The sequence below is a fragment of the Geotrypetes seraphini genome, chromosome 4 (genome assembly GCF_902459505.1).
Source record: "Geotrypetes seraphini chromosome 4, aGeoSer1.1, whole genome shotgun sequence".
In the NCBI taxonomy this organism is placed as follows: Eukaryota; Metazoa; Chordata; class Amphibia; order Gymnophiona; family Dermophiidae; genus Geotrypetes; species Geotrypetes seraphini.
The window spans coordinates 18,149,024-18,168,685 of NC_047087.1; the positions used below are offsets into that span (position 1 = coordinate 18,149,024).

Genomic DNA, 19,662 nt, shown 5'->3' on the forward strand with positions numbered 1-19,662 from the left:
TTTTTTTCTTAACTGAAGCAATATCATTGGTTGCTTTTGCCCTGTTTTTGCACTATTAATGACCCCCCAACATCACTATTTTGAACACCTCTGTTCTTGCAGCTGTGACTTATTACAGTGTAAATTCCATGAAAAGGTTCTCTGTTAGATTTTTAATCAAATATTAGTCATGCTAAAAACTCAGAAAACACCCCATCCCTTATTGTTGGTGATTCAGCACTCTTAGTTATGGGGTTCTGCTCTCCATACTTCTGTTTACAGAATACAGAACTTACCTTAAAAAAAAACAAAAAAAAAACCATATCTTCAGACAGCCTGTGATCAGTAAGGTTGTAACGGTTGGGGCTTTAGAGCTTTTGCTTGGGGTTTATACAGTTTGGATGAGGACCCCCTTTTCTTTGGTTGCTCATTCATTCTAGGGATGACATGGGGACAAATTGATCCCCATCCCTGCAGGAACTCAATTTCCCCTTAAGTTTTGTCACTATCCCTGCCCTTTCCTCTAAGCTCTGCCTTAACTGCACAAGCCTTGAACACATGATTTTAAAGTGTTTGAGGCTTGTGCAGCTGAGGACGGAACTTAGGCATTGGTGCAATGAGGCATTATGACATCACAAACTGAGCTCTAGAATGTTGCAACTTATGATTTTAAAGCGTTTGAGGCTTGTGCAGCTGAGGACGGAGCTTAGGCATTGGTGCAATGAGGCATTATGACATCACAAACTGAGCTCTAGAATGTTGCAACTTATGATTTGAAAGCGTTTGAGGCTTGTGCAGCTGAGGACGGAGCTTAGGCATTGGTGCAATGAGGTATTATGACATCACAAACTGAGCTCTAGAATGTTGCAACTTATGATTTGAAAGCGTTTGAGGCTTGTGCAGCTGAGGACGGAGCTTAGGCATTGGTGCAATGAGGCATTATGACATCACAAACTGAGCTCTAGAATGTTGCAACTTAGATTTTAAAGCGTTTGAGGCTTGTGCAGCTGAGGACAGAGCTTAGGCATTGGTGCAATGAGGCATTATGACATCACAAACTGAGCTCTAGAATGTTGCAACTTATGATTTGAAAGCGTTTGAGGCTTGTGCAGCTGAGGACAGAGCTTAGGCATTGGTGCAATGAGGCATTATGACATCACAAACTGAGCTCTAGAATGTTGCAACTTATGATTTGAAAGCGTTTGAGGCTTGTGCAGCTGAGGACGGAGCTTAGGCATTGGTGCAATGAGGCATTATGACATCACAAACTGAGCTCTAGAATGTTGCAACTTATGATTTGAAAGCGTTTGAGGCTTGTGCAGCTGAGGACAAAGCTTAGGCATTGGTGCAATGAGGCATTATGACATCACAAACTGAGCTCTAGAATGTTGCAACTTATGATTTGAAAGCGTTTGAGGCTTGTGCAGCTGAGGACGGAGCTTAGGCATTGGTGCAATGAGGTATTATGACATCACAAACTGAGCTCTAGAATGTTGCAACTTAGATTTTAAAGCGTTTGAAGCTTGTGCAGCTGAGGACGGAGCTTAGGCATTGGTGCAATGAGGCATTATGACATCACAAACTGAGCTCTAGAATGTTGCAACTTATGATTTGAAAGCGTTTGAGGCTTGTGCAGCTGAGGACAGAGCTTAGGCATTGGTGCAATGAGGTATTATGACATCACAAACTGAGCTCTAGAATGTTGCAACTTAGATTTGAAAGCGTTTGAGGCTTGTGCAGCTGAGGACAGAGCTTAGGCATTGGTGCAATGAGGCATTATGACATCACAAACTGAGCTCTAGAATGTTGCAACTTATGATTTGAAAGCGTTTGAGGCTTGTGCAGCTGAGGACGGAGCTTAGGCATTGGTGCAATGAGGCATTATGATATCACAAACTGAGCTCTAGAATGTTGCAACTTATGATTTGAAAGCGTTTGAGGCTTGTGCAGCTGAGGACGGAGCTTAGGCATTGGTGCAATGAGGCATTATGACATCACAAACTGAGCTCTAGAATGTTGCAACTTATGATTTGAAAGCGTTTGAGGCTTGTGCAGCTGAGGACAGAGCTTAGGCATTGGTGCAATGAGGCATTATGACATCACAAACTGAGCTCTAGAATGTTGCAACTTATGATTTGAAAGCGTTTGAGGCTTGTGCAGCTGAGGACGGAGCTTAGGCATTGGTGCAATGAGGTATTATGACATCACAAACTGAGCTCTAGAATGTTGCAACTTATGATTTGAAAGCGTTTGAGGCTTGTGCAGCTGAGGACGGAGCTTAGGCATTGGTGCAATGAGGCATTATGACATCACAAACTGAGCTCTAGAATGTTGCAACTTAGATTTTAAAGCGTTTGAGGCTTGTGCAGCTGAGGACAGAGCTTAGGCATTGGTGCAATGAGGCATTATGACATCACAAACTGAGCTCTAGAATGTTGCAACTTATGATTTGAAAGCGTTTGAGGCTTGTGCAGCTGAGGACGGAGCTTAGGCATTGGTGCAATGAGGCATTATGACATCACAAACTGAGCTCTAGAATGTTGCAACTTATGATTTGAAAGCGTTTGAGGCTTGTGCAGCTGAGGACGGAGCTTAGGCATTGGTGCAATGAGGCATTATGACATCACAAACTGAGCTCTAGAATGTTGCAACTTATGATTTGAAAGCGTTTGAGGCTTGTGCAGCTGAGGACAAAGCTTAGGCATTGGTGCAATGAGGCATTATGACATCACAAACTGAGCTCTAGAATGTTGCAACTTATGATTTGAAAGCGTTTGAGGCTTGTGCAGCTGAGGACGGAGCTTAGGCATTGGTGCAATGAGGTATTATGACATCACAAACTGAGCTCTAGAATGTTGCAACTTAGATTTTAAAGCGTTTGAAGCTTGTGCAGCTGAGGACGGAGCTTAGGCATTGGTGCAATGAGGCATTATGACATCACAAACTGAGCTCTAGAATGTTGCAACTTATGATTTGAAAGCGTTTGAGGCTTGTGCAGCTGAGGACAGAGCTTAGGCATTGGTGCAATGAGGTATTATGACATCACAAACTGAGCTCTAGAATGTTGCAACTTAGATTTGAAAGCGTTTGAGGCTTGTGCAGCTGAGGACAGAGCTTAGGCATTGGTGCAATGAGGCATTATGACATCACAAACTGAGCTCTAGAATGTTGCAACTTATGATTTGAAAGCGTTTGAGGCTTGTGCAGCTGAGGACGGAGCTTAGGCATTGGTGCAATGAGGCATTATGACATCACAAACTGAGCTCTAGAATGTTGCAACTTATGATTTGAAAGCGTTTGAGGCTTGTGCAGCTGAGGACGGAGCTTAGGCATTGGTGCAATGAGGCATTATGACATCACAAACTGAGCTCTAGAATGTTGCAACTTATGATTTGAAAGCGTTTGAGGCTTGTGCAGCTGAGGACAGAGCTTAGGCATTGGTGCAATGAGGCATTATGACATCACAAACTGAGCTCTAGAATGTTGCTACTTAGGATTTTAAAGCGTTTGAGGCTTGTGCAGCTGAGGACGGAGCTTAGGCATTGGTGCAATGAGGTATTATGACATCACAAACTGAGCTCTAGAATGTTGCAACTTAGATTTTAAAGCGTTTGAAGCTTGTGCAGCTGAGGACGGAGCTTAGGCATTGGTGCAATGAGGCATTATGACATCACAAACTGAGCTCTAGAATGTTGCTACTTAGGATTTTTAAGTGTTTGAGGGTCGTGTAGATGAGGATGGAGTTTGCAGTAATAGGGACAGGAAAAGAACTCGCCAGGATGGGAAAATGAGTTCCCATGGGGACAGGGAAAAACTTGTCCCTGTGTCATTCTCCGATTCATTCATCCTACTCATCTTCCTGTACTGAGGTCAGGTGGCATGAGTAGAGTGAGGGGTAGGGTTTGGATGTTAGCACTACAGTGAATTTTTGGTTGGGAGTAACTAACACTTGCTTGCTGCAGTGCAGGGGAATGAACTTCTGCTTTGATTTTCCTGACGAGACACTTTTCTCTGTGTTGGGTTATAACCTTAGTCACTGGTGTGCTGGCCAAGTATGAGCTGTCTTAACTTCCTCTGTGGAGTCTCCGGTACCAGAGACCCGAGCGTAAGAAAGGATGTGGCACAATTTAAAAAATGCTCCCTGCTTTCAAAGGCCCTCCAGCTGTATAATAGGGTAAAGATGATTTCTGTTGGATTGGAGGCAGAGCAAAACGTGATGGAATCGTGTTCTCGTTTTCTTCTCGTGTGGGAAAAATAACACTGACAGGCACCAGTCAATGAAAAGCACAAGTTTTATGGAAATCTCACTTGTTTTTCATCCTGCTACCGTCTGTCCTGTTTATATTTAGAAATGTGTATCCAATATCCACTTGGAAGATTAGACATTCAGGCGATTTTATATATATTCTTTGATGCTGGCTTTCTGCGCAAATTCTGGTCTACTTCGCCCTTGCCCTACCTAACTAGAGTGGCTTGCTGCAGCAAAGATTTGGTGTTTTGCCCCCCTCCCTATTCACCAGACCATCTGCATGACTCCTGGGATAGAAATCCATCTGTCCTTATCAGCTTTCTATCAGTAGGGTTTTCCTTTGAAATACTGTATTGCTATTGCAACGTGGAAATCACTCTGCTTTGGGGCATCCAACGTTTTATTTTCAGGTATTGATGAATTTGAGGATCTCTCTGAAGATGGTGAGGGACAGATTCTATAAACGACACCTAAGCACTACTCCGCATGGTTGTCAATCAGCTGCTAGGTGTCCTTTATAGCAGTGTTTTTCAACCTTTTTACACCTATGGACCGACAGAAATAAAAAAATTATTCTGTGGACCGGCGGTTGAAGAACACGGGGCTAAGTCGTGGGCCAGACCCCGCCCATCTCTACTCAATCTCCACCCCAGATCCCGCCCCCATAATAGTACTAATTGCACCTTGCACGTCCCGTGCCTCATCTTGGTAACGGGAGGGTGCCTGCCTGCCAAATTACACATAGGGAGCAGGGAAAAGCTGGGCCTGCCTGCCTGTGGGGAATGCAATAAGGGAAAGGGGGGGGCATGGGGAATGCCAGACTGTGGGAAGGGAAGGGGGAGGGGCCGAACGGAGCAGGACAGAATGTGGTAAAAGAAGGGGGAAGGGCCGAACGGAGCAGGCCAGATCGCGGTAAGAGAAGGGAGGTGGGGGAAAATGCTGCTACTGCTGCACACTGTACAGGGAAGTGGAGGTGAGGAAATGCTGTTGCTGCTGCACAGGGAAGTAGGGGGAGGGAATGCTGCTGCTGCACAGAAAAATGGAGGGGGGAGGGAATGCTGCTGCACATGGAAGTATGGGGGGATCGAAATGCTGCACAGGGAAGTGGGGTGGAGGGAAATGCTGCTGCATAGGGGGCAGGGAGAGAGACAGACAAAGGGGTCCAGGGAGAGAGACAGACAAAGAAAGACAGCGGGAGGAAGAGAGACAGAAATAAAGAAAGACAGACATATATTCTAGCACCCATTAATGTAACGGGCTTAAATACTAGTATAATAATAAAATCAACAATACATACACCACCGAATAATCACAAACAATGAAAAAGCAAGAAATCGACCAGCGCTCAAACATGCAAACTAAAATTCAATTCCCATACTTCATCTTATAAAAAAGATACCTTTTTTTAATACTTTGAAATTATTCAAGTTTTCCTGCTGTCTTATGTACAATAGAATCTCATTCCATTCTCGGGGGGCCTATACAGGAAAACATAATGGTCCTAAACTAAACTAAACCTTAAGTTTATATACCGCATCATCTCCACGGATGTGGAGCTCGGCACGGTTTACAAGAACTTAAAGAGAAGGAAAAAAAAAAAAAGAAAGTTTACATGAACTTATATATAGAAGAGAAGAGTAAGGGGGATAGAATTACATTTTAGTGAAAAGCCAAATTTTTAATTGCTTGCGGAATATTTGCATATAATGGAAGTGACAGGTATGCAAATCTCTCTCATGCATATTCATTAGGGATATCTTGAAAACCCGACTGGCTGGGGGGGTCCCCAGGACAGGGTTGAGAACCACTGCGCTAGACCACCAGGTAAGGCTTAAGGGGCTTTCAGGGCTTAAAATAGGCGGGGGTTAGGGGCAAAACCGGCCCGAATATTATTTGCGGTTTTTTAATATTCGCGGGCCGGCTCTGCCCCTAACCACCGCAAATGCGGAGGGGGAAGTGTACTCCAATCATTGTGTCGATTACCATGCCAGTTAAACCAATAAAAAAAAGTTACATGCAGATTCTAAAGTTAGGCATTGCTAGATGTCCTTGATTGTTTGTTTTATTCAAATTTGATATACCGCTGAATCTTACTCAAGAGTTTTCAGCGTTTCACATAAACCCTCAATATATGAGATAAAGTAACAAAGGAACGCCATATAAAATAGGAAAGCATACAGAAAACAAAAAATAATGCAACAAATTTAAAATACATTGTGGGGTGTTTGTTTGGTTTTTTTTTCCAAGGATGATCCTCTGAAATCATCAATAGATGTGATCTATTACTAGAGAATCTGCCCCGAACGCTTGCTGGAAGAAATGTGTTTTGAGAACTGTTTTAAAGGCCTTGGTATTCATCTAATGTTTTTAGGGGGCCGTTACAAAGACTGCGTGCGAGACAAAAAAAAAAGGCCTATATAGGGTACTTAGCGGCGCTTAATGTAGGTGTCCTATTCAAAATCCAGCCCCGAGGGTCCTCTGCATAAGAGACCTGTCTGTCGTTCTCATTTTAATAAGGGTGGACTGCAAGGAGGCATGCAACATTCACATAGCTATTGTTTTGACGTTTTTGCTTTGGTAACTGGGGGTGGGTGGGTGGGGGGCGGTGGTTAAGCAGCAGGTCCAGTCATCGCTAGTGAGTTTCCTAGTCCACTGAACAAGGTACTGTGGCTATGCTAGTTGATAGTAGATGACTGCAGAAAAAGCCCTGCACAATCCATCCGATGATGCAATTTAGTGCGCACAATTCTTGATATTCCTTTAACTGAAGATTTGCGCCTACAGTGCCCTGCACAGTTCAAACATCATCTTTCAACAGAGTTCTGAGGCCGTGGAGCCCCACGGCTCGAGGTGAGCACGCTGAGGTGGTGGGTTCAAATCCCATGCTGCTCCTTGTGACCCTGGGCAAGTCACTCAATCCTCTATTGCCCCAGGTACGTAAAATTGTGAGCCCACCGGGCCAGATAGGGAAAATGCTTGAGTACCTGATTGTAAACCCGCTGAGATAACTTTGATAGGCGGTATATAAATACCTAAAATAAATAAACAAACAAGAGTTAGCAGATGGTTAGGACTCAAAGGTAGAAAATGACGTGACAAAGTTCATCATCGTTCCCGTCCCCATGGATCACCGTAGGAAACCATCCCATTTCATTCTTTAATTGAAACAATTTTTTATTGAACAAGCCAGAAAAAAGAACAATGAATACAACTGTAGTTCAAGAAACTATAGAAGAAGATTCCCCTGGTCCCAAGATCCCACCCAACTCCCCTCCCCCTATCCCTTGCCCTTCACAACAGTAAACCGAAATAGACAAATACAGAAGTAGCTTCAAGAAGAAGCCAGCAAAAAAGAGGGCGTAAGAAGCCTGTTACAGACGCAATAAAGGGAACCAGCCAGCAGAATAGCTAAGAGAGAGCAAGTATCCCAACCCCCTGAACTGAGGATCAAAGCAAAATCATGACATTCAGGGCCCTGGACTCTGATGAGCCCCAAAATACAATGCATATGATCTCCTCCCCCTCCCCCCAAACCAAAAAGAACCAATAGAGACGCAAATCAAGGTACGCAGACAGACAGCAAAGGAAAAATAACACAAAAGAAAGAAAGAAAGAAATAGAAAAACCATGTCATTCTTTAGTGTCTATCTCAACCTCAGTCCTTCTACACCAGCATTCTTCAATGCAACGCTTGCAGAGTCAGTGGCTGGGCCCATTTATACTCCGATTCTTATGTGAGCCAAGCATAGAATAATGAAACCATTGTGACATCACTGATGAGGTTGTCTCTTAGGCATTGGTGGAATGAGGCATTATGACATCACAGTCTCAGCTCTGGAATGTTGCTACTTTGGATTTCTGCCAGGTACTTGTGACCTGGGTTGGCCACTGTTGGAAACAGGATACTGGGCTTGATGGACCTTCGGTCTGTCCCAGTATGGCAGCTCTTACGTTCTTATGTGAGCCAAGTATATGACAATAAAACCATTGTGACATCACTGAGGTTGGCTCTTAGGCATTGGTGTAATGAGGCTTTATGACATCAGTCTCTGCTCTGGAATGTTGCTACTCTTTGGGTTTCTGCCAGGTACTTGGGACCTGAATTGGCCACTGTTGGAAACTTGGCTTCATGGATATTCAATCTGTCCCAGTATGGTCTTGTGTTATTCTCTAGTGTCTATCTCAACCTCAGACCTTCTACACCAGCATTCTTCAATGCAAGACTTGAGGGTCAGTGGTTGTGCCCTTTTGACCTCTGATTCTTCCCTCTCTCCTTAAAGAATGACATGAAAATGGTTTCCTGCGGTTATCCGTAGGGACGGGAACGGTGATGAATTTTATTACAGTGTCATTCTCTACTCACAGGGGTGTGATGATTGAGTGGAGAAGTGTGGTGGGCAGGAATATACGATTGGAAGGGATAGTGAGGACCTGGCAGTTGAGACTAAGACTACCACGTCATATTTATTTCTATACCATTATTAGATACGTGCATCACTGTAAGTCTGGGGGTTCATAGTTTGGGAGTAAGTAAGAGTGTGAAGTGGGGGTAAAAGAAAGGGAATAAGGTGTGGGGAGATGTTGAATGGCCTGAAGGACTTCAGAGAGGATGAGATGCGTTGAAAAATGATTGGGATGTTTTGAAGGGATATGAGAGAGGAAGGGGAAGGGGCTAAGGTGAAAATGGGGTTAAAAAGTTGGTGAAGGCGAGACAATAGGGGAAATGGATGGAGCTGGGGTTGGAGAAGAAATGACAGACAGTAGATGGGGTGAGTACAGAAGATGAGGGGAAGAGAGACTGAGGGGTGAAAAAAAGAGAGGGAGACAGGCTCCTGTTCTGTAATGAGTTGCCTCCTGGGCTTGTATATGCACATTATCAATTGTTGCATTACGTGGGGTCTTTACCTGGGAGTTCCCTATCTTTGGATTTTGGTTTTGCACCTTCTTGGAGGGGTTGGTCGGATCCCAAGTCCAAGGTCTCGGTCTCTTTTTTTCACGGACAGTTAGTGCCCTTGGTCCTTCTAGAAATTTTTCTTCTATATTGGAGGCTTGGCAGTGGGATTTAGGGAGGGAGCTTGGGGAGGATCTTTTGCTCTGTGCTCTTAAACATATCCCAGTTCTTGTACATAATGCTGAGCTCCGAGAATGCCACTATAGAACCCTATTGAGAGTGTATATGTCCCAGAGTCAGGCCTACCATATGGGCTGTGTAGAAACTCAACTTTGTACTACCTGTATTACTGAGGTGAATTCTTATTTTCATGGCTTTGGGCTTTGTGAGGGGATACAGGGTTTGTTTGGGGTTTTTTGGGGGGGACTGTTGCATGTTCCTGTTCCTCTCTCTGTGCTTCATCTGGTGTTTACTCATTTCTCCATGTTTTCTGTATATACCTCCGCTGAAAAACTGTTTTTGAGTAAATGTTATATTTTGGGGGAAAAAATGTATTTTGAATTATTGGTTGACTGATGTTCCTCCCTTCTTCTGGTATTGGAGAAATAAACTACACAAACTGATGGGATGGGAGGCCCGAATGGCTTTCTCCTCTCGCTGCAAAAGTAGAGACTTTGTCAACACTCGGTCTCCATATTTGGACATTTTACCTCCAGGGAGTCGTCGTCACATCTTGGACAGACTGTAGTTGTTTCCTAACCCACCTGTCTGACCTTGATTAATCCTTAAGCTAGTGGATTTGGGGAATGGGTGCGGGGGGAGAATTTTTTTGTGGCCCTGAAGGACATCAAAGTACAGTCCTCTTGGGTGGGTCACCTTTCTTGTAACAGAACAATTTTATTGACTGTCATTTTGCCTTTATTTGTGGTTCTTTCTTAATAAAAAACATTTAAACATAAGAGAGGGAGAAAGGGGTAAAATCACATAGAAGTGGATATAGAAGCAGAAGACGGAATTGAAAAAAGAAACAAAAAAGATCAGTGGAAGAGAGAGAGAAGGTAGGGAAGAGGGCCTAGAATAAAATGGAAGGCAAACCTGGAAAATAATTTAGAAGATCAACACAAGGTACAGACTGGGGCCCAATCCAGTTAGGAAAATAAAATGCCCAGACTACAAAGGTAGAAAAATAAATACTTTTTAAGGATTGGGATTATCATGTTCCAAAATGGACACATCTTTTCTAGTTTTGTATTTAGCAGAGTGCAAGAGAAATGCATTTCTGTTTTCTCTCTTGTATTTTCACTGCTTATCACGTGTGGTGGCTTTCTTGGACAGAATGAGGGAAGGTCTCCATTTCAGGTTTGGTTTGCACGTTTGTATTGTGCATATACAATATGCAGCTGAGGTATAAGATTTGCTAGCATGTAGCATCTGTGTAGGAATCTGTAACAAACCAGTTTCTCAATAACAGCTATACTGATGTACTAGGGCCCAGGTAATACTCTTGGTATAGCACTGTCCTTCTCTAGCTGAGTTAGGGCTGTTATAGTGTGGGAAGTTTTTTGTATATCTTCCGAGTGTTTTTTTGCAGGATTTTGTTAATTTTGCAAAGTATCTGGCCCTATTTGAAAGCGGGCTCTGGCATTAGGTTGGAGGCCTTTGCCACCCAAAATACAAATGCTCGGCGCTAGTGGTCTCCACATCCTGTAGAGTTGTATATCAACAGCAAACTGTCTGCCAATGGCAGGAACATGTGCAACTCCTTCCTGAATATTTTTTCTATAGTGAGAAGGAAAGTGGCGAGCTCCCTTCTTGGGGAATGCGGAGTTGGTGTTACAGGACTGGCGAATCGGGGTTTATATTGGGGTTCTGATCAGTTTGGTAGAGAAACAAGACTCCATTCCCCCACAGAATTTGTTGAATGATGGCATTGATTAGAATAGCAGTGTTATTGGGTGGGTAGTTGAAACTGACTGGAAATGTAGGGTTTGGGCATGCCCAGTGGGGCCCGGGCACTGCACGTGCTCAGAGAAAAAAAAAAAAATCTCTGAGCTATTGGAGAGCTTATCCGCAAATTGGGAGCTGTTGGGACAACACCCATATGTGGCTGACAATCCTGCTTGTCCTAGGAGAATGCAGGGTTTCTTTATGTGCAGAAGACTGTTAAATTTAGCGTTTTGGCTGGCCCCTTCCCATGCCTAGCTTGCTCTTGTTTGACACCTCAGATATTTTTGTCTGGACCGGTGGTTCTCAAACCCGTCATGGGAATCATCCAGCCAGTCAGGTTTTCAGGATATGCACAATGAATATTCATAACAGAGATTTGCATGTACTGCCTCCAGTGTATGCAAATCTCTCTCATGAATATTTATTAATTAGGACAAACAGGGTTTTAAATAACTTAAAATGGCTTCAGCTAACTCAATAAATACCTACTAGCTTCAATACAGCAAGAGAGCGTGTGATAATTTTAAAAACGGGACAATGTTGTTTTGAAAGGAACTGAAAAAGAAAAAGCTTTGTTCCAGTCCAGGTTTTCTGGCCCAATGTGGTATTCCCATTGAGTTGTTGTATAAAGAAAAAAGTTGTGTAGTGTGATTTGTTCAGAGTGTGTAGTTTGGTAATTAAACTAAACTAAACCTTAAGTTTATATACCGCATCATCTCCACGGAAGTAGAGCTCGGCACGGTTTACAAGAACTTAAAAATGAGAAAGGGTAGGAAAAAGTTTACATAAGTTTATAAATCGAGTGGAAAAGTAAGGGAAAAGAAATTACATGTTAGAGAAGAGCCAGGTTTTTAGCCACAGAGTTTTTTTGGTTTTCTCTGAATATTTGCATGAAGACAGACTTGGCAGTTCTCCTGCCCCAGCTCAGGAGCTGGGGGCCTCCTGAACTTTTCTTTTTGTATTTGTGATGTGTGGAAGTAATGCAGTGTATATTATTTAAATCGGTGACATAAATATATTTCTTATGTGGTAATAAAAAATGAATATTAAGGATCTCCTGAAAACCCAACTGGCTTGGGCTTCTACTGATCTAGATCAGTGTTCTTCATTGTGAGGCCTGGGGGCCAGTGGCAGTCCCCAGAGACCTCTGCGGCAGCCCCCATTGTCTTTCGGGGGTGGGGGGAGGGTGTTTCTTGCTGCTCTGCCTCTGTACCTAGGCTTTGCACAGAAAGATGAAAGTGGATGGGGGGAAAAGAACCACGCAGTGGCATAGCTAGGGAGGTTGGCACCTGGGGTGGTAGAGCCCAGCATCACCACGTCGTGCACTCCCCCCCCCATCCCCCTGCTCTTCCCACCTCTTGAGTGCCGGCCCCTGCTTACCTCTTGAAACGTTTGCCGGTACAAGCAGCATCTTCCACCGGCTGCTCGTCCTGGCATTGGCTCCCTTCTGATGTTGCAAATGGTCCCATGACCAGGAAGTGACATCAGAAGGTAGCAGACGCCAGCACCAGCAGCAGGTGGAAGATGCTGCTTGCGCCAGCGAACATTTTGAGAGGTACACGGGGGAGCGGAGAGGAGGAGAGGCACTTGTGGCCTCATGAAGACAGCGCCCAGGAAGGTCTTCCCCCTCCCCTTACTACACCACTAGAGCCACTGCTTGCCCTGGATCAGTAGCATGGAATATTGCTACTCTTTCGGTTTTTGCCAGGTACTAGTGACCTGGATTGGCCACTGTGAGAACAGGCTACTGGGCTTGATGGACCTCTGATCTGACCCAGTATGGCTGTTCTTATGCTCTTATGTGTGCCAAGTATAGGACAATCAAGCCATTGTAACATCACTGATGAGGTTGACTCTGAGGCATTATGACATCACAATCTCAGCTCTGGAATGTTGCTCTCATTGGGGTTCCGGAATCTTGCTATTCTTTGAGATGATTGAATGTTGCTCCTCTTTGGTTTTTGGCCAGGTACTAGTGACCTGGATTGGCCACCGTGAAAATGGGCTACTGGGCTTAATGGACCATTGGTCTCACCATGTGCCAAGTAAAGGACAATCAAGCCATTGTAACATCACTGATGAGGTTGGCTCTGAGGCATTATGACATCACAATCTCAGCTCTGGAATGTTGCTCTCATTGGGGTTCCGGAATCTTGCTATTCTTTGAGATACTGGAATGTTGCTACTCTTTGGGTTTTGGCCAGGTACTAGTGACCTGGATTGGCCACTGTGAGAATGGACTACTGGCCTTGATGGGCCATTGGTCTGACCCAGTATGGTTGTTCTTATGCCCTTATAGGTGCCAAGTATAGGATAATCAAGCCATTGTAACATCACTGATGAGGTTGGCTCTGAGGCATTATGACATCACCAGCAGCAGGTGGAAGATGCTGCTTGCGCCGGCGAACATTTTGAGAGGTACATGGGGGAGTGGAGAGGAGGAGAGGCACTTGTGGCCTCATGAAGACAGCACCCAGGATGGTCTTCCCCCTCCCCTTACTGCACCACTGGAGCCACATGCTTGCCCTGGATCAGTAGCATGGAATAGTGCTACTCTTTTGGTTTTTGCCAGGTACTAGTGACCACTGTGAGAATGGACTACTGGCTTTGATGGGCCATTGGTCTGACCCAGTATGGCTGTTCTTATGCCCTTAGAGGTGCCAAGTATAGGATAATCAAGTCATTGTAACATCACTGATGAGGTTGGCTCTGAGGCATTATGACATCACAATCTCAGCTCTGGAATGTTGCTCTCATTGGGGTTCCAGAATCTGGCTATTCTTTGAGATACTGGAATGTTGCTACTCTTTGGGTTTTGGCCAGGTACTAGTGACCTGGATTGGCCACTGTGAGAATGGACTACTGGCCTTGATGGGCCATTGGTCTGACCCAGTATGGTTGTTCTTATGCCCTTATAGGTGCCAAGTATAGGATAATCAAGCCATTGTAACATCACTGATGAGGTTGGCTCTGAGGCATTATGACATCACAATCTCAGCTCTGGAATGTTGCTCTCATTGGGATTCCAGAATCTTGCTATTCTTTGAGATGATTGAATGTTGCTCCTCTTTGGTTTTTGGCCAGGTACTAGTGACCTGGATTGGCCACCGTGAAAATGGGCTACTGGGCTTAATGGACCATTGGTCTCACCATGTGCCAAGTAAAGGACAATCAAGCCATTGTAACATCACTGATGAGGTTGGCTCTGAGGCATTATGACATCACAATCTCAGCTCTGGAATGTTGCTCTCATTGGGGTTCCGGAATCTTGCTATTCTTTGAGATACTGGAATGTTGCTACTCTTTGGGTTTTGGCCAGGTACTAGTGACCTGGATTGGCCATTGTGAGAATGGACTACTGGCCTTGATGGGCCATTGGTCTGACCCAGTATGGTTGTTCTTATGCCCTTATAGGTGCCAAGTATAGGATAATCAAGCCATTGTAACATCACTGATGAGGTTGGCTCTGAGGCATTATGACATCACCAGCAGCAGGTGGAAGATGCTGCTTGCGCCAGCGAACATTTTGAGAGGTACATGGGGGAGTGGAGAGGAGGAGAGGCACTTGTGGCCTCATGAAGACAGCACCCAGGATGGTTTTCCCCCTCCCCTTACTGCACCACTGGAGCCACATGCTTGCCCTGGATCAGTAGCATGGAATAGTGCTACTCTTTTGGTTTTTGCCAGGTACTAGTGACCACTGTGAGAATGGACTACTGGCCTTGATGGGCCATTGGTCTGACCCAGTATGGCTGTTCTTATGCCCTTAGAGGTGCCAAGTATAGGATAATCAAGCCATTGTAACATCACTGATGAGGTTGGCTCTGAGGCATTATGACATCACAATCTCAGCTCTGGAATGTTGCTCTCATTGGGGTTCCGGAATCTGGCTATTCTTTGAGATACTGGAATGTTGCTACTCTTTGGGTTTTGGCCAGGTACTAGTGACCTGGATTGGCCACTGTGAGAATGGACTACTGGCCTTGATGGGCCATTGGTCTGACCCAGTATGGTTGTTCTTATGCCGTTATAGGTGCCAAGTATAGGATAATCAAGCCATTGTAACATCACTGATGAGGTTGGCTCTGAGGCATTATGACATCACAATCTCAGCTCTGGAATGTTGCTCTCATTGGGGTTCCGGAATCTTGCTATTCTTTGAGATACTGGAATGTTGCTACTCTTTGGGTTTTGGCCAGGTACTAGTGACTTGGATTGGCCACTGTGAGAACGGGCTACTGGGCTTGATGGACCATTGGTCTCGCCCAGTAAGGCTATTCTTATGTTCATGCTTGAAAAACAAGGCATTTGTCACTAGGCAAAAGAGAATGCATTTGGAAATGCTCACAACCGTGAGATATCCCCTTCTGCCAAAATGAAGCTTGAATATGGACTGGTGGGGATGGAAGTCGCTGATAACACATTGGGCAGCAGTGTCGTGGCCCAGCATGGGAAGATATTTAGAGACGCTCCTTCATATTATTAAGAAGTTGGTCCAGTAAAAGAGGTGTCACTTGGATTCTTGTTTTTATTTTCTTTTTATTATCTAACACGACTGCCGCACCATTTCTCTTCATACCATTAGAATCCAAAATAGCCCCAGCTTAAAATTTAATGAAGACCACTGGTTTAGCCACTACTGGGTGGCGCTTTTGAAATGCTCCCAGACCTATAATAAATATAAAAATTTATAAACCATTACAGCCATGAAGAAACGCTCTGCAGTCCCTTGACAAATTTTTTGCTCATACGTGTGCAAGCTAACGCTTCTCAAATGAATGCTCACTTAAATAGAAGAAAAAAAAAAAAAATCTTGGCATGGTTCAGTACTTAATCTTCTTGTTCCATCTAGGAATGAGGAGTGCTCAACTTGTTCTGGTTCTGTGTTATGTTCCTAAGGCAGGACAGGGCAGGAGAGATCTTTAGCCAATGGGGTACTCATTATGAAAGTGGAAGCCCTAATACTACAGTAGTGATGTGATATGGTTTGGGTATTGCTCAAAAGGGTGACGGGTCAAAAGCGAGCCGACAACTGAGCGCAGGGCTTAATCGCGCCGAAGAAAAACCGTATTTTAAAGGGCTCTGACGGAGTGTGTGGGGGGTAACCCCCCACACACTCTACTTAATAGGGATTGCGCTGCCATGTTGGGGGGTGTGGGGGGTGTAACCCCCCACATTATACTGAAAACTTAACTTTTTCCTTAAAAAACAGGGAAAATTAAGTTTCCAGTATAATGAGGGGGGTTACAATCCTCCAAACTCCCCACAACACCAGCACGATCTCTATTAAGTAAAGTGGGAGGGTTCCCCACCAACACCCCCCGTCGGAGCCCTTTAAAATTCAGTTTTTCATCGGTGCGATGAAATCCTGCGCTCAGTTGTCCGCGCTCGGTTGTCGGCGCACCTTTGTCCTTGCGCGCTTTAGACTAGGAACCCACCCCCCGTCAGAGCTCTCTACAACTAAGCTTTCCCAGCATGCCAACAATCGAGCGCTGACAGTTCGGCGCAAGAAAGAAGCGCACCGCGGGAAAGCTTCTGATGGGGGGTGTAAGGGGAAAACCCCCCCCCACTTTACTGCATAGTGTTCACACTGCTGTTGGGGGTGGTGAGGGGTGCAACCCCCACATTATAGGGAAAACGGAACTTTTCCCAAAAAAAATCGGAACAAGTTCCATTATCTCTATAATGGAGGGTTCCAAACCCCCCCCCAACAGCAGCGCGGACACTATACAGTAAAGTGGGGGGGGGGGGTTTCCCCACTCGCACCCCGCTTCGGAGCTCTTTAAAACTAAGTTTTTCCGCAGCGCGCTTCTTTCTTGCGCCGATTTGTCAGCGCTCGATTGTCGGCGCGCTGGTGTCTCGCGCGTGACTGACTGAACCGAATTTATAGTGACTGGGGAGGGATCTTCATTCTAGAGAATGACACGGGGACAAATTTGTCTCCGTCCCCGCAGGAATTCATTTCCCCGTCCGTCGAGAGACTACGGGAGCTCAAGGCAGCCATTTCCTATCAGCGACCTGCACGGGGCAGGAGCGTGGGAAGATTGCTCCTGCCCCGAAAACCCACTAGACCACCATGTAAGGCTTAAGGGGGGGGGGACTTACAGGGCTTAAAATAGCCGGGGGAAGCGGGGGTTAGGGGCAGAACCAGCCCAAATATTATTTGTAGTTTTTTAATATTCGCAGGCTGTCTCTGCCCCTAACCCCCGTGGATATGGAGGGAGAAGTGTATTTCATAAGCATAAATTTAAAGTTTCTAAATTAAGATGGCTTTTCAACTGAAAATAAGTTACAAATTTATTTATACACTTCTCCCTCCGGATTTGTGGGGGGATAGGGGCAGAGCCGGACCACGAATGATGAAATACCGCAAATATCTTCTGGTCTAGCTCTGACCCACCTCCACCTCTCTCCTCCCTTCCCCCCGGCATCCCGGCCCTACATGGTGGTCTAGCGGGCTTTCGGGGCAGGAGCGATCTTCCTACGCTCCTGCCCCGTGCAGTTCGCCAGTAGGAAATAGCTGCCGTGAGTTCCCGTAGTCTCTCAAGACTACAACGGGAACTCCCCACAGCCATTTCCTATTGGCGATCTACACGGGGCAGGAGTGTAGGAAGATCGCTCCTGTCCCGAAAGCCCGCTAGACCACCAGGCAAGGCTGGGACGCCGGGGGGAAGGCTAAACTGTGGGGTGTTTTTCTTTTTTTCCCCTCTCCAAAATATTGCGAATATGTGAAATCGCGATTGCTGAAACCGCGAATGGGGAGGGGGAAGTGTATATCACTTATATGCTATGCAGGTTACATTGTATAGTAATAGGGAAAATACTTAGATTACTCATATGTTATCTGACCTGGTGGGCTCACAGTCTTAACTATGGCACCTGGGACAGTGAAAGATTAAGTGACTTGCGTAGGGTCACAAGGAGCGGTGCTGGGATTGAAACCCATAATTTCAGGGTGCTGAGGCAGCGGCTCGAACCACTAAACCATGCCTCCACTCATTTACATAGTAACATAGTAGATGACGGCAGATAAAGACCCGAATGGTCCATCCAGTCTGCCTAACCTGATTCAATTTAAATTTTTTAATTTTTTCTTCTTAGCTATTTCTGGGCAAGAATCCAAAGCTTTACCCTGTACTGTGCTTGGGTTCCAACTGCCGAAATCTCTGTTAAGACTTACTCCAACCCATCTACACCCTCCCAGCCATTGAAGCCCTCCCCAGCCAATCTTCCACCAAACGGCCATACACAGACCGTGCAAGTCTGCCTAGTACTGGCCTTAGTTCAATATTTGCTACTAGTCTTATAGCCCGTTACATTAACGGGTGCTAGAATATATGTGTGTGTGTGTCTTGTCTTTATTTCTTTCTCTCTCTCTCTCTCTCTCTCTCCTTAGCCACTTTCTGTATTTCTGTCTTTCTTTTTCCACTACCATCCCGCACCCCTCCTGACACGACTCCCGCTGTCTTTCTTTCTGTCTGTCTCTGTCCCTGGCCCCCTTTGTTAGTCTTTCTGTATATCTCCCTGCCCCTGTGTCTTTCTTCTTTTCTTTCTGTCTCCCTTCCTCCCTCTGTCTGTCTGTCCGAAGCAGCATTCCCTCCCCCTCCATTTCCCTCCCCCCACACCAGTTCCCTGTGCAGTAGCATTAGCGTTTCCTCTACCCCTTTCCCTTCCCACAGTGGTGACTACAAACGCGGGTTCAAGTCCTTTGCCGCCCCCCCTTCCCTTCCCTTGGGCCCGACTACACATGGCGATTCAAGCAGCGTGTGCCGCAGTCTTCACACGCTGCTTCGGGTCCTTCTACTGCCCTGATTTACTCTGGCACGTCCAGAGCAAATCAGGGCAGTAGAAGGGCCCGAAGCAGCGTGTGAAGACTGTTGCACACGCTGCTTAAATCGCCAGTCGGGCCCGCGGGAAGGGAAGGGGTGGCGGCAAATGACTCGGGTCCCGGGCAGCGGAAAGTTGCTGGGCTCCGCAGGCCTCCCCACCATCCTAACGTCAAACTGATACCTTGAGGCCGCCCACCACCACCACCACTTCCGCAGCTCGCTCGCGCTTCGGCCAGTAGGGCCGTATTGTGAGGTGGAGAGCAGGGAAGCTTTTGTGATGCGCGAACACACGGCACGAGTGCGCATGTCTTTCAACAGGGAGCAGGACAGAGCGTAAGCCGCGCATGCGCACTTCCTATGTGTCACTACAGCTCACGGAAAGCCGGCACACACATAGGAAGTGCGCATGCGCGGCCTAGCGTTTTATTATATTAGATTATTTTCTGATTCTAGATCCTTTGTGTTCATCCCATGCTTCTTTGAACTCAGTCACAGTTTTACTCTCCACCACCTCTCTCGGGAGCGCATTCCAGGCATAATCTAAAAAAGCAAAGCTGAGCTCTTAAAAATTTCAGGCTCTACATGTTTCTGCTATTTCTTAGAGAACTTAACATCAAAACCAAGATCCTGTCAAATTCTATGCATCTTATGACCACACAGCTGGCATCGCAGCGACAAGCTGGACAAGGGAAGCACCAGTGTGGAGTCCTGCCTAATCTGTAAGGTTTGCTGAGATCGTATTGCATTTTTGCTTTTTTGGCAGAAGT

General features: G+C 45.6%; 1 protein-coding gene across 1 annotated transcript in view; it reads left to right on the plus strand.

Moving 5' to 3' along the window:
- The window catches only part of COTL1 (coactosin like F-actin binding protein 1), a 50,670-nt gene that overhangs the window by 2,219 nt on the left and 28,789 nt on the right, over positions 1-19,662 (plus strand). The window lies entirely within an intron of this gene.